We start from the raw sequence: 13,202 nt of genomic DNA, 5'->3' as shown, positions 1-13,202 counted from the left end.
GTTTCATGACTTCTGTATGAATTTCTTTTTCAATTGTTATTCTCTGTGTTTAAAATGTTAGTCATCTGATTAGCCAACACTACAGTGTGGGGAAGTCTGGGGCTTATAGGACTTTTGGAAGAGGTTCTTTTTGAGCAGCATCTTTGTCATAATAATTGTAGAAAGAAGGACAAGGACCAAAAAAATCCATTCACTAATTTTCAGACTGAGCGTAATCTCTAGTTGACTGTTTAGAACACAGATAAAATAATTTTGCCACATACAGGGTCCACTTTTCAAACCTGGGTGCCAAATTGGACATCTAAATCCCACATTTGTAGGCTCAAAATAGCATTTAGGCATAAAAATGTTTATTTTACAAGCCTAGCTGTTCATTTGAGTATCCAAAGAAAAGATTTGTCCAGCCAAGTTTAAAAGGTGGGCTCACAATTACCTTTGCCAGTAGCATTTTTAATTATACAGTTGTTCAATTCAAGGATTTAGGATTTCAGCAAAAGAAAGACAAATAAAATAGAAAACTGGATTATAAAACAGATATAAACACTTGCTTTACTGAATAAATGTTGAACCTAAAGGCATCTTGAGCAGCAGCAATATGGGGCTGGATAAATTTCATAGCATGTCTCTAGATTTCTAGAGCAGGGATATTATAAATGAAGTTTTACCAACAAAAAGATTTGCCAGCATTGTTTAAAGATGTGATTTCCTGCAGCTAAATTGATAATTCTACAGAGCCTCTTATGTTGAAATAAAATTAGACTTGTGGGCTTTCTCAAGGGAACTGAAGCAACTAACTTGATAAATGATTTGCAACAACTCTACTCTGTTACTTCTGGTATTAGGCTCAAATAATTTCTTAACATCAATCAAGATTGAAGTGTTTTGAGACCTACAGCAAACAATGCTCATTTAACCCAGTCAAATAGGTACTCTATGGCAAGAGGCTAAGCTGTCACTGATGCTTGTCTAACTGTGGGATGGGTGAAAGGTTAACTTCATTTTTTTGCTGTCAGCAGAAAGGCTTAAAACTTCTAAGCAAAATCCCAGCAGTTTGCACTGATTTCGTACCAACAAGTTCAGTTCAAATTAACATTGATTTATAGATTAGTAGACAAGATCATCTAGTCTGACCTGCTGTATAACACAGGCCATAAGAATTCTTTGAATTAATTACTGCTTGAACTAGAGCATGACTTTTAGAATAACATCCATTCTTGATTTAATAATTGCCAATGATGGAAAATCCACCACCGCCCTAAGTAAGTTGTTACAATGGCTAATTATTCTCACTGTTAAAAAAAAAAAACACCTTATTTCCAGTCTGAATTTGTCTAGCTTCAACTTTCAGACACTGGATCTTGTTATACCTTTGTATGCTACAATGAAGAGCCCATTATCAAAGTTTTATTCCCCATAGAGGTACTTGTAGACTACAACCAAGTCATCCCTTAACCTTTTCTTTGTTAACCTAAATAGACAGACTCAAGGAGTTCAGTCACCAAGGCATGTTTCCCAATCCTTTAATCATTCTCATAACTCTTCTCTGAATAGTCTCCAATTTATCAACCTCCTTCCTGAGGGGGGAAAAATAACCTTTCACTCTCTTAGCCAGAGTTTCTGTGGGATTTGAACCTTGAAATCCTCTAGCGCTACGAGTAACAGCCATTCCCCCGGGCCACTGTACATGCAGGTTACAGCTTTTCAGTGAACTCTCTAATTGCAATTTGGGATTTCCTGTCAATTCTAACAAGTTAAAAGCAAATTCCATGTGCTTTTCTCCCATTGACTTCATTGATGTCAATGGGACTTATGCACACATGCATTCTGGGCCAAAGATAGAGGGCCAGACTGTGACTGGCCATGATCCGTACGCATATATGCATTGGAGGAATGTCTCAAGGGAATACCCTGTGCAAGGACCAGGCAATTGGAGTTTCTGCCCTGAGGAAACACAGGGAATGCTCTCTCCATGGCCCATCAAAGCTTCATATCACAGCCCTGGAGCACCCAGAGTCTGCACCTATGATTATAAGGCAATCCAACTCCCAAAGCAGGCTTGTGAATACATAACACACGTTGTTGTGTTTAGTCTTAATATTTTAATTCCTCCTTCAAAATTTCTTTTAGAAATGGAAGTTTGAACTATCTTGCACTGAGTACTGCTTGAGTCAAGTGTTTTCCCGCCTGGTGGACAGGCCTGGTTATAGAGGCCTCAAACTAGTTTAGGGGAGGCACAGGCAAAGGAAAAGCACAAAGGGGGAAGACAGTGCATGGCTCTGGATCTGTCCCAGTTCCACAGGAAGGATACACTTGATGCTGTGGGGAAAATAGCAAGTGACTTCTTGAAAGACATGCACCATCCATTCTTGCTCCTATAGCTGATACATACAAGGCTGCAGGCTTAGGCCCCGGCTGCCAGCTGAATCGTCTCCTCTCTGCTCCGACAGCACTCAGTTCAATTGCAACAGCACATGTGTCCCAGGCCCATGGAACCACCAATTGATGCTCCTGCCTCAAGGAGCATTAGCCGTCTGGTGAGTGTGGAACAAGGAGTAGGAGCCACAACACAACAGAACAAAGAAGGGAGGATGGGAGAACCCACAAAGGAAACAGGACAAAGGAAGAAAAATGTAAAAAAGGACCTAAGTATTGGACAGAGAACCTGTCCTGAAATATGGAGAAAGAGGACACAGGAAGATGCCTCCCATTTGCCAGCCCATTGCAAGGCAGGGCCCATCAGAAAATTTCTGGGAAGTGCTGGCATAATTAATAAAATTATTGTGGTTTGTCCTCTTCTCAGGACCAATTTCATCTCATATTCAGGGAAATAGTCTTGATTATTCCAGGTACCTTCTTATCCCTCTGGTACAGTACAGTATCTGCATTTCTGCTGACTCACTTCTGCCTTTTATATGTTATGGTTTCTGCTTTCAATGTGAAGGGTACATTTCCTCAGAAATCATGTTATATACGTACCGTATTTACTGCATCTTGGCATTGACTCTGAGTAAGGCTATGCTGACACAATCGTCTCCCACTTCCCCATCCTCAGTATCTTAAAGACCAAATATCTTTTCTTTTCAGTCACTGGCCATAATTTCTAAGTTACTATGCATTCTGAAAGTATTTATGAAGGGCTTAAATCCACATGCTTCCCAAACAATTCACTGTTTGACCTCAGATTCAATTCTTAGTCAATTCCCTTAAAAAAATTCTGTGACTATGAATGACAACATATATTTGTTCTTGTTCTAGCTTCGCTGTCTTTTCAAACAATAGGGCCTTGTGCAGAAGGTTTAAGTAATTCTCAGTCAGGAGGATAGCTTAATACCGAGTGCTAATTAGAGCTGAAGGCACGGCTTAGAAGTAGTCTCAAAGCACTATGGGAACATAAACGAAAAAATATGGTGCAAGAACCACTAAGTTTTAATTTTAAAAAATGCACTTAATAATGGCTCTTCTGGCAATGTTTGAGTCTACTACATATACTACAGTATTTTATAATCTATCTAATGCACTCATCACAATAGTATTCAGCACTGCATTATCCTAAGAACATCTAAGCCTAAAGTCCTTGGCAGTTATGCATGTTCACAATTTCTTCCATTTTTAAACAATCTAAATATTAGTGACCTGCAACCATATGTCCCATGAACCCTTAGTAATCTGAAATGTACTCTTCTCTTTCCCCAGTATAACGATTGCCATACTGTTGTTAAATTTAACAATATTACCCTTTTTAGTTGGCAGATGCTGGGAAGGATTACTGATGTAATCATACTTGAGTTGCCCAAAGTAGACTTGATAAAACATAGAGGCCAGATGCTGATCTCCATTACTCTGGTGCAAATGAGGAACAGCTCCACTGAAGTAAATGGTTACTCCTGATTTATACCAGTGGAAATGAGATCAGCATCAACTGTAAATTTGTAGCTGCTCTGAATGTAAAACTCTCAGCGATTTAAAAGTTGTGTGCAAGGTGCAGTTACAGAAGTGGATTCAAAGTGACAATGGGGAACTAAGTATGATCCAAGAGCAGCATTTGATTCTTATATGCTTTACTGAAGAATACAGTCTAGGTAGGCTGAATGGAAAGGACCTCCTGGGTCATCTAATCCAATCTACTTAATTCTGAAATGTAGCACTGCAGAGTTTCTGACTTTGCAACATTTTTTTTATTCCTGTACCTTGGGTCATTCTCACACAATTGTTTTTTCCCTTTGATAAATATGTTTAATAATAGTCAATTGGTATTTGTTTAGATTTTCCATAGGCCTTCACTGTCCTAATTTGTTCCGACTTTTAGTTTAGACATTAGTGCTCTCATTTTCTTTTATGCCATCTACATTCTCATGTGTAATACTGCATGGAATGTTGATGATGCAACACTGTGGGAAGGACTGTGCCTAGCCTTTGCATGAATTTGCAAAGATAGGATGGAGACAGGGGTGCTGGAACAATTTTTATAGTGGTGGTGCTGATGATGGAAATCATGTATTTTGGTGTTTATTATTACTACTTCAAGACAAGGGGTTCGGCAGCACCCCCAGTTCCAGCACCACTGAATGGGGCACTAGGCGATTCTCCCTCATTTCACCTCCCACAATTGCAGTCCCTGTACTTTCCTGACTGCACACAGGCTGCTCCCTGTTAATATCCTTTGAGCCACCTTGTGATAGGATTAATAGACCCCACAGAGATGAGGAAGGTGCCAGAGACACAGGCGCCAACTTTCCAAAGTGCTGGGGGGTGCTCGACCCCGAGCTCTGCCCTAGGCCCCACCCCCACTCCACCCCTTCCCCCATGGCCCCACCCCTGCTCTGCCTCTTCCTGCCCCCTCTCCACCCCTGCCCCTCTTCCCACCCCTCTCCCAAGTGCACCGCGTCCTCGCTCCTCTCCCCTCCCTTCCAGCTTCCTGCACGCCGCGAAACAGCTGATTGCGGTGGGCAGAAGGCGTGGGAAGGGAGAGGAAGGTGCTGATCGGTGGGGCCCGCCGGTGGAGGGAGGCGCTGGGGGGTTGGGGGGAGCTGACAGGGGGGCTTCCCTGTGGGTGCTCCAGCCCCGGAGCACCCACGGAGTTGGTGCCTATGGCCAGAGAGGCTCTGTGTGTGGGGCTAGCCCCACCTCTCCAGCCCTGTCAATCATGTATAGTGTGGAGGAGGCCTTTAAAAAGGAGGAAACTACAGTCAGCTAGGGGGAGCAATCACCCTGTGCAGAAAAGGGCTGGAGTGACTCCTGAAGCCACAAGGGGAACTGCCATCCAGGAGACCTCCACACTCAATCCTATGGGGAGTGCAGGGAACTCCCAGGGTAAGCCTGACAGAGCGAGCCTGATTCAGCTACCCAGCCAGAAGGACTCCTAGAAAACCACTATGGAGACAGCCCCGAAGTAAGCAGGTACTGCTGGTCTTGCCTTTTTCCCCCTTGAGTTGGCTGCATGAAGAAGTTATTCCTGGGTGCGTTGGAATATTTGTTTTCCTTTTGATTCCCCACTGGAAGAGACCTAAAAAGGCCTGCAAAGGATGGGGTCTCTCTTGCAAGGACTGAGAAGCTCGGGCTTGAACATAAGCCAGCCAGTGTAGATAACTGGGCTTGGTCAGGGTCTCCCACTGTCTGGGAGAAAAACCTAAGGGGACTCTTTTACACACCCCAAAAGAGACCAGTCCATGGCCCTATGCATCTGGAAGAGATCAGGTTGTATTCTCCTTAGGTGTGGTGCAGCTTGCAAGCTCCTCCAGCTGTCCAAGTGGAAGAAAAATGTCACGGTGCCTCAAAGCCCATTGAAATCAACTGAAAGACTCGTATCAACTTCAATGGGTTTTGGGTCAAGTCCCCAATGTCAGCATATGCCTTAATAGCACAATTTATCCATATATGTTGTTGCAAAGTCACATCTGCACTCTGCAGGGTCAGTGATGACTTTCCAAACTGAACAAAATCATAAGATGGCAGGAGTACCAGAATAATCACTCTTGAGAGATGATCATCTATTTTATCTAAAATCGTTGCAATAAAAATGATTACCATCCAGTGCATCTGTTTCTTTCAAGTGTTAGAGAGTGTAAACGAGAAAGAGGAGTACTGTACCTAACTTTTTTTGGGTCATAGTTGCTATGGAAACTATACTTACAATAATCAGTGTCTCTCACTTTCTTCATGGCTGTCACTAAAAAAAAAAAAGTGAGGAACTGAAGATTGGATGAGAAAATGGTACATTTCTCATAGAGTGTCTGGTTTCTGAGAAGGGGAGATGTTGAATAACCACCCTTAAAACTGATCTTCCTTACAATTCTGATAAGGGTAGAAGTTTAAAATTGTGCATATTACAATTTAAATAATTATTGACAAGAAAGGACACTTTTCAGCTAACTGAAGTACCACATCTAAATGGCTTTCTGTACATCCACAAGCTACAACAGAAATGAGAAAAAGCAGTTACAGAAGTCTTAACTGACACTTTTTGCTCTTATAAATGCTTAAGTGCCTGAGGAGTGCAAAAAAATATTATTTCGAAAAGAGCCACCGTATATAGAAAAGTGATTGAATGGTCCTTTCTGACCGAAAACTGTCCTTTGAACAATATTATTCATGTATTGTTAGATCAAAGGCCAAATTCTGCTCTTATTTACACCCATACAAGTCCAGAGTACTAGCAGTGACATCCAAGACCATAATTTGGCCCCGTTTCTACAGTAACATCTAATTATCTCCACACTATGACCCCTGTTGACTCAGTCTTACACTGTTCTGTTGATCAATTACTGTAATGCTCTATTATACAGTGTCTCTGAAAGGATTCCACTTATTTTCAGCCACAATCTGCTCTCAAATGCATGTATGTAGCTCCCATTTACTTCAATGGAAGCCACAGACCCAAGGGCCGAATTTGACCCTCAGATTCCAACTTGTAAAAAAGGTTCTTTGCTATTCCTGATTGTTTCACTGTAATCCAGCTTCATGATTCATCCTTTGTATTGTACTTAAAAACCCTCTTCATTGTAGTCAGCTCAGTTTGGTTTCTCACAGCAATCTTCTTTGGCATTGCCATGAGGTCAAGTGACACAAGCCTTTGGTTTTCCCCTTACACTCACTATAAAAGCGTATGCTGTAAGAGAAGATCAGTGCATAGTGTAACTTACACATACTGATAATTTAAGAGATGTTTAACAACTAAGAATAGCTGTAAAATCCATTATTCAATTGTATCAATGAATAAATATATAGTAATCTGGTCTTTGTTTAAATGGTAGTAATAATCTTATTAATTTAAACCATCACCACATAAATGTTAGCCACCAACTTTTCAGCTTCCCGTTTGGCTATTTTCTCCTTGAAGGCCATTTTAATATCCAAGGGAGCTCTCTTATAATTCAATGGATATTACTATCAGAAAGCTTGTTGTTAGTGGAGTTACGCGATAAGAGAAGCCAACCTTAGTATCTTTTTGCTGTAGGAACACTGGCAGGATTTCTTTCCCAATGAGACAAAAAACAGCTCCTCTTTGCTCCTTGCTGTGATCTACTGCAACACAGGTGGGAGCCAGGAATAGTTATTAACTCCTGCCCCATGGGCAGTGGCAATTTCTTTACTCACCCAAAGCAGATGAGGAGAGGGTACAGATAATCTCATGGGAACACAGCACTTAAAAACATATCTGGTAGGTGATCATTGCTCCAGTCCAAGGGACTAGTGCTGTGCAATGTACACCTAGAGGACTGGAGGGAGTAATTTGTGGAATTCCCTTAGTCTGTTGATGTTCAGGACAAACTCGAAGCCTATCTGTTCTCTCAGGTTTTTGAGAAGGGATGAGTTGAGAGGGTAAATATGCTAGAGGAGATGGTAAAGGTCAGTCCAAACCGGGAGGTGAAATTCACCAAGAGGATCAGCACAAGGCATGTGCACAACTTAATACCTGTTTAGACTTATTTAGAATACTTAATTGTGGTTTAAGTAATATACAGGCCTTGTGCTGGCCCTCTGCACAGGGGAGAGCTTTGTCTGAGCCTCGTCTTCATGAGGAAATTTAAACTAGGATATTCAAAGGAGCTTAAGGGAATTGAACCTAAATTGTATTGAATTTCAATTGGAGTCGGGCACCATCTTTCTTAGATTTCCTTTGAAAAATCCCAGCCTTAATCATGTTTAAGCCTTATTTTAACAATTCAGTTAGCTGCCATGTTGGTGACAAGGCAATATAGTCAAGGACAAGTCATGTCAGCAAGGACTGGGCCCAGGATTTACCCATGATTAACAGACCTGATGCTGAGCATGACTTGTTTCTTGACTATACTGACTAGACAGTCATGGTCAAACTGCCACCTAACTTGATTTTTTAATATTATGTTTAAATGCAATTCAAATTCCTTAAGAGGATCATCCCCCAAGATAAATTGGTGGGCGAGTTTATAACTTATATTGATTTAGGTATCTCTGATATCTTCAGATTAAAAAAAATTTAAACATCTCATTTTTGTCTAGTTTGTCTAAAAATAGGTGCAAGCATTTATGTATGTATCTATATAATATGTAGAGTGAAATTCCATTTGAGACACAAGGAAAAAATTCAGGACTTTAACTCTGCTCTGACTCCACTGTGAATGGAATTTCACTATACCTGTGGTAACCGTTAGTGGCTTCGACTATACTAAGGCTTATTGCACGATAAATAATAGAGCAGTATGAACTCTTGCTGGTGATCCTTGGAGCTGGTCATGTAGCTTTACATTTCCTCATGTTCCCTCTGCTAAATCACATTGAAAGTTAGCAAAAAATGCGTTAAACACTTTCATAATTTTCCCTGCAAACCGATGCTGTGCTTGTCATAGGGATGTTATATAGTCATGAACAGGAAGAGAGTTGGTCCATAGACACTTTTAAGATGTGGTATGCCCTATGCAGAGTTTGAGAACCCCAACATTTAGGAGTGCTAAAATGTGGTTGCAAAAGAGGAAAAAAATCTGACATGCTACATTTCACAATTTTTGTGTTAAAAACTTGAATTAATTGCAAAAGTTTCATGCTTCTGTCTATATGGAGATCTCTTTGTCTTACTGTTTATTTACTATCTCAGAAACTAATACTTTGACATGTTAGCAGACAAATTTAGTGTGTTTTTGATATTGCCTATTAAGAACAATTTCACAGTAAAGTTAAACATTCTGTAGTTTACGCCACATAAAACATATTTCTAGCAGTGTTTTATTCATATGATACCAGTAGTTCAAATTCTGTATTTTTCAGGTTATTCTTTGAATCATATTTATAATTTTAAGAGTAATCAGCAACACTGTGTAGCTTTTATACTTTGGGCACTGAGTACTTCAGTAATTTTCTTTTCTTAGGGCTTCTTTAAAAAAATACACCTGTTAACATTAGTTGAACTAAATAGATTTATGGAGCACTGATAATACATAGAATATGCCTGTCTTTGTGAATAACTGACTGCTAAGACATTTAATATATTGCCCATAGAGGGAGCTCTTATACCATTATCTTTTCTGTACGGCAGAAACGAGAACTCTGTGTCCAGCATCCAGATAATCAGTTTAAAACCGAGAAGAATATGCTGGGATCGGTTACCCCTCCTTAGAAATCAAAAATAATATTAGATATGAAAATGGCTATTGCTTTTTAACTCAAAACAAACTTCTTAAGCTGCAAATATTTCATAATAGTTTATGGATAATTTAATTTTATTATGTTCCCTTTACAAATCTTTAGGATGATTATTCAAATTGGAAAACACTGTACAGGCTATTCCAAAACTCATCCTGGTGTCAAACAGGAGTAGCTCCATTAAAATCAATGTAAATTTCACCAGTGTAGTTCTGGTAAAAGCGAGAGGAGAATCAGGCCTAATTTTCTTATTTCAACCAGAAAATTGTAGCCAGGCATTAACAATGGATAGTGCAGTTCTAGGCTGTACACTGTATCAACAATGTTTAAAAATACATAGTGATGTATTATATGTAGTTATAAGGATAGGAAAGCCAAGTCATTTAGGGAGCTTGATATGAGCTTTTATTTTTAAAGTTTCTTTTTGATGAAGCCTGGGGTTAATTGTAGGGAAAGTATTTTGTGAACAATATGAACAGTTTTAAAACAGTACAATCTAAGCCAATATGGCACACTTGCAAATATCAATGTATTTAATGATGCAAATATATATATTTAAGATGTACAATAATAAAGGGAAACTAAAGTATTGGTAATACACAAGTAAAAAGTGAATGAGAGTTACAAATATGTATTGCACTCCTGATTATGGCCTACTGTTAGATATTTACATATGCAGGTTGAGATTTTCAAAGCAGTCTAGGGGTTTTAGACAGTCTGCCATTAAAATTAATCTACTTTGAAAATCTCAACCATACTCCACAGGAGTTAAAGTTAAGTGAGCAATTATACTTACAGAAGTTGGTTTAAAAAGCAGGAGTGAATTGAAGCAATATAAACAAAGGAAATGGGTATTTCTGAATTATTAGGAAATTGTAAATTGGCTTGATAGACTAAGGAAAAATCACTTTGCACTGTATTTTACTCGATAGCTCACATTCTACCCTGCAACTTAGAAAACCCTCTAGCAAGGTACAGGAGCTGTAAAATAAAATGCCATGGGAATGAGTTGGATGTAGATGTTAGCTCAGAATTTATGACCTTTCCCAGAGGCTGAGAAATGCTAGACTTATTGCACAGGAAATTTGTTTATTCCCTGTAGATGCTAAGGGCCTGATTTTCTTCTCACTTACATCAGTATGCCACTGCTCTAGTTCCATTGACTTCAGTGGCATTACTCCCGATTTAAACTGATGCAAGAGGAGAATCAGGTCCACCAAGTGCAAAATTTCTATAACTTTCACCCAGTTCTTGGATTCAGAAGCGGCAGCATATCACAAATTTAGGAGCTTGAAGTGTAGTGTCAAATGCAGGGAAAAGGTGCAAGAAAACCCAACAAGAACTATGCCATGATAGAATATTCAGATTGGTACTTCTCTCTTCACTAAACGCAAACATCTCCTACCGTACTTAACCTATGACTTCTTATACTTTTTCTGCACCTTACCATGTTAGTCACATTATTTAGATTCCCCTATACATTGGCAGAATGGATGTAAGTAGGTCTAAAGGAGTCTAACATTTTAAGTGTCTAACTTAAGCCACTTTACACATCATTTCAGAATCTGACCCATCACCAGCTACTGCAGGAGAACCAAGAAATACTGAATTCCGAACTTATAAAGATGGTAAGTGAAAGAAGAACTTCAAAAAAGTGTTTTATTTTGAAATGTATTTATCTGAAATTTTCAAGTGTAAGAAAACATTCTTATTTTGTATCGATACCTTAAACACGTTGTTTGCTTCTTTCACAGCTTTACAGTTCATCTTTTAAAATTATAATGAGGGATATGGTGAACTATTTTGAATATAACTATAAAAGTGATCAAACTGCAATGTTCTCTTCTAAGTGGATACTGAGAAAACATACTTGTTTGTTCTGTTCCCATCTGCTACAGTCATTTCAGATTGGATACTGACAAAGGGTACTCATTTCTAAAATACATGCCTTTTCCTAGAAATTGTTATCATGTTTCCGTATATCGTGTTGTTTTTAATTCTATGCTAATGCAATGTAATGAATCTTTAGTGATGTTAGATGTGATACAACAGAACAGTGCTGCATCCTAGACAATAGCAAGAGAACAGACTAAGCTCCTTCCGGTAGACAGATAACATACTAAAAAGCAGGGATAATTTAAAGGACTTGTGTTTATGTGGCTGGAAAACTCATTTCTTAAATCATATCTCTGTTTTAAAGGTGTTATGCTGGTAAACTGTATCAGCTCTGCAGTGCTTACTAAATAACAAAAAACATGTTCAGTTTCACTGGCATGTACAGGGAAAAAAAAGCAAGTTTTTTTGAACCTTATTTTTGAGAATTAAGATTTTCACTCTTGCTTCCTGAAATTAAATAGCAATCCTTGTTGTTAGAAATTAGAGGAACATGGAACCAGCTCTCAGTAAAATAAGAATGGCCATACTGGGTCAGACCAAAGGTCCATCTAGCCCAGTATCCTGTCTTCCGACAGTGGCTGGTGCCAGATGCTTCATAAGGAATGAATAGAACAGGGCAATTTATTGAGTGATCTGTCCCTTACTCTCCAGTCCCAGCTTCTGACAGTCAGAGGTTAGACACACCCAGAGCATGGGGCTAAGACCCTGACCATCTTGGCTAATAGCTCTTGATGGACCTATCCTCCATGAACTTATCTAGTTCTTTTTTGAACCCAGTTATACTTCTGGCCTTCACAACATTCTCAGGCAATCAGTTCCACAGGTTGACTGTGTGTTGTGTACAGAAGTATTTCCTTATGTTTGTTTTAAATCTGTGGCCTATTAATTTCATTGCATGACCCCTGGTTCTTGTGTTTATGTGTGTTATGTGAAGAGGTAAATGACACTTCCTTATTCACATTGTCCACAACATTTATGATTTTATAGACTTCTATCATGTTGCCCTTCTCTGTACTTTTTCCAATTCTAATATCTTTTCTATGATGGGGTGACCAGAACTGCATGCAGTATTCAAGGTGTGAGTGTACTCCGGATATGTAACTCCTTACAATCAGCTTTGTACTCTGGATATGTAACTTCTTACAATTAGCTATTTTGAGTAATTTTGTATCGCCTGCAAACTTTGCCACCTCACTGTTTATCCCCCTTTCCACATCATTTATGAATATGTTGAACAGTACAGGTCCCAGTACAGATCCTTGGGGGACCCCACTATTTACCTCTCTCCATTCTGAAAACTGACCATCTATTTCTACCCTTTTTTCCTATCTTTTAACTATCTCTTGATCTATGAGAACAACTTTCCTCTTATCCTGTCTGTTTACTTTGCATAAGAGCCCTTTGGTGTGGGACTTTGTCAAAGGCTTTCTGAAAGTCCAAGTTCACTATATCTTCTGGATTGCCCTTGTCCACATGTTTGTTGACACCCTCAGAGAATTCTAATAGATTGGTGAGGTATGATTTTCCTTTACAAAAGCTGTGTTGACTCTTCCCCAACATATCATGTTCATAATATATCATGTTCATCTATGTGTTTTATAATTCTGTGCTTTACTATACTTTCAGCCGATTTGCCTGGTATTAAAGTTAAAGAAAAAGGCCTCTGGAGCCTTTTTTTAAAAAATCGGCGT

General features: G+C 39.2%; 1 protein-coding gene across 2 annotated transcripts in view; it reads right to left on the bottom strand.

Annotated features, from left to right (window-relative positions):
• Positions 1–13,202, bottom strand: part of RGS7BP (regulator of G protein signaling 7 binding protein) — a 75,156-nt gene that overhangs the window by 29,802 nt on the left and 32,152 nt on the right. The gene's annotated exons all lie outside the window — the stretch shown is intronic.

Source organism: Trachemys scripta, chromosome 6 (genome assembly GCF_013100865.1).
Source record: "Trachemys scripta elegans isolate TJP31775 chromosome 6, CAS_Tse_1.0, whole genome shotgun sequence".
Classification (NCBI taxonomy): domain Eukaryota; kingdom Metazoa; phylum Chordata; order Testudines; family Emydidae; genus Trachemys; species Trachemys scripta.
This window is presented reverse-complemented; position numbering and strand designations above follow the sequence as displayed.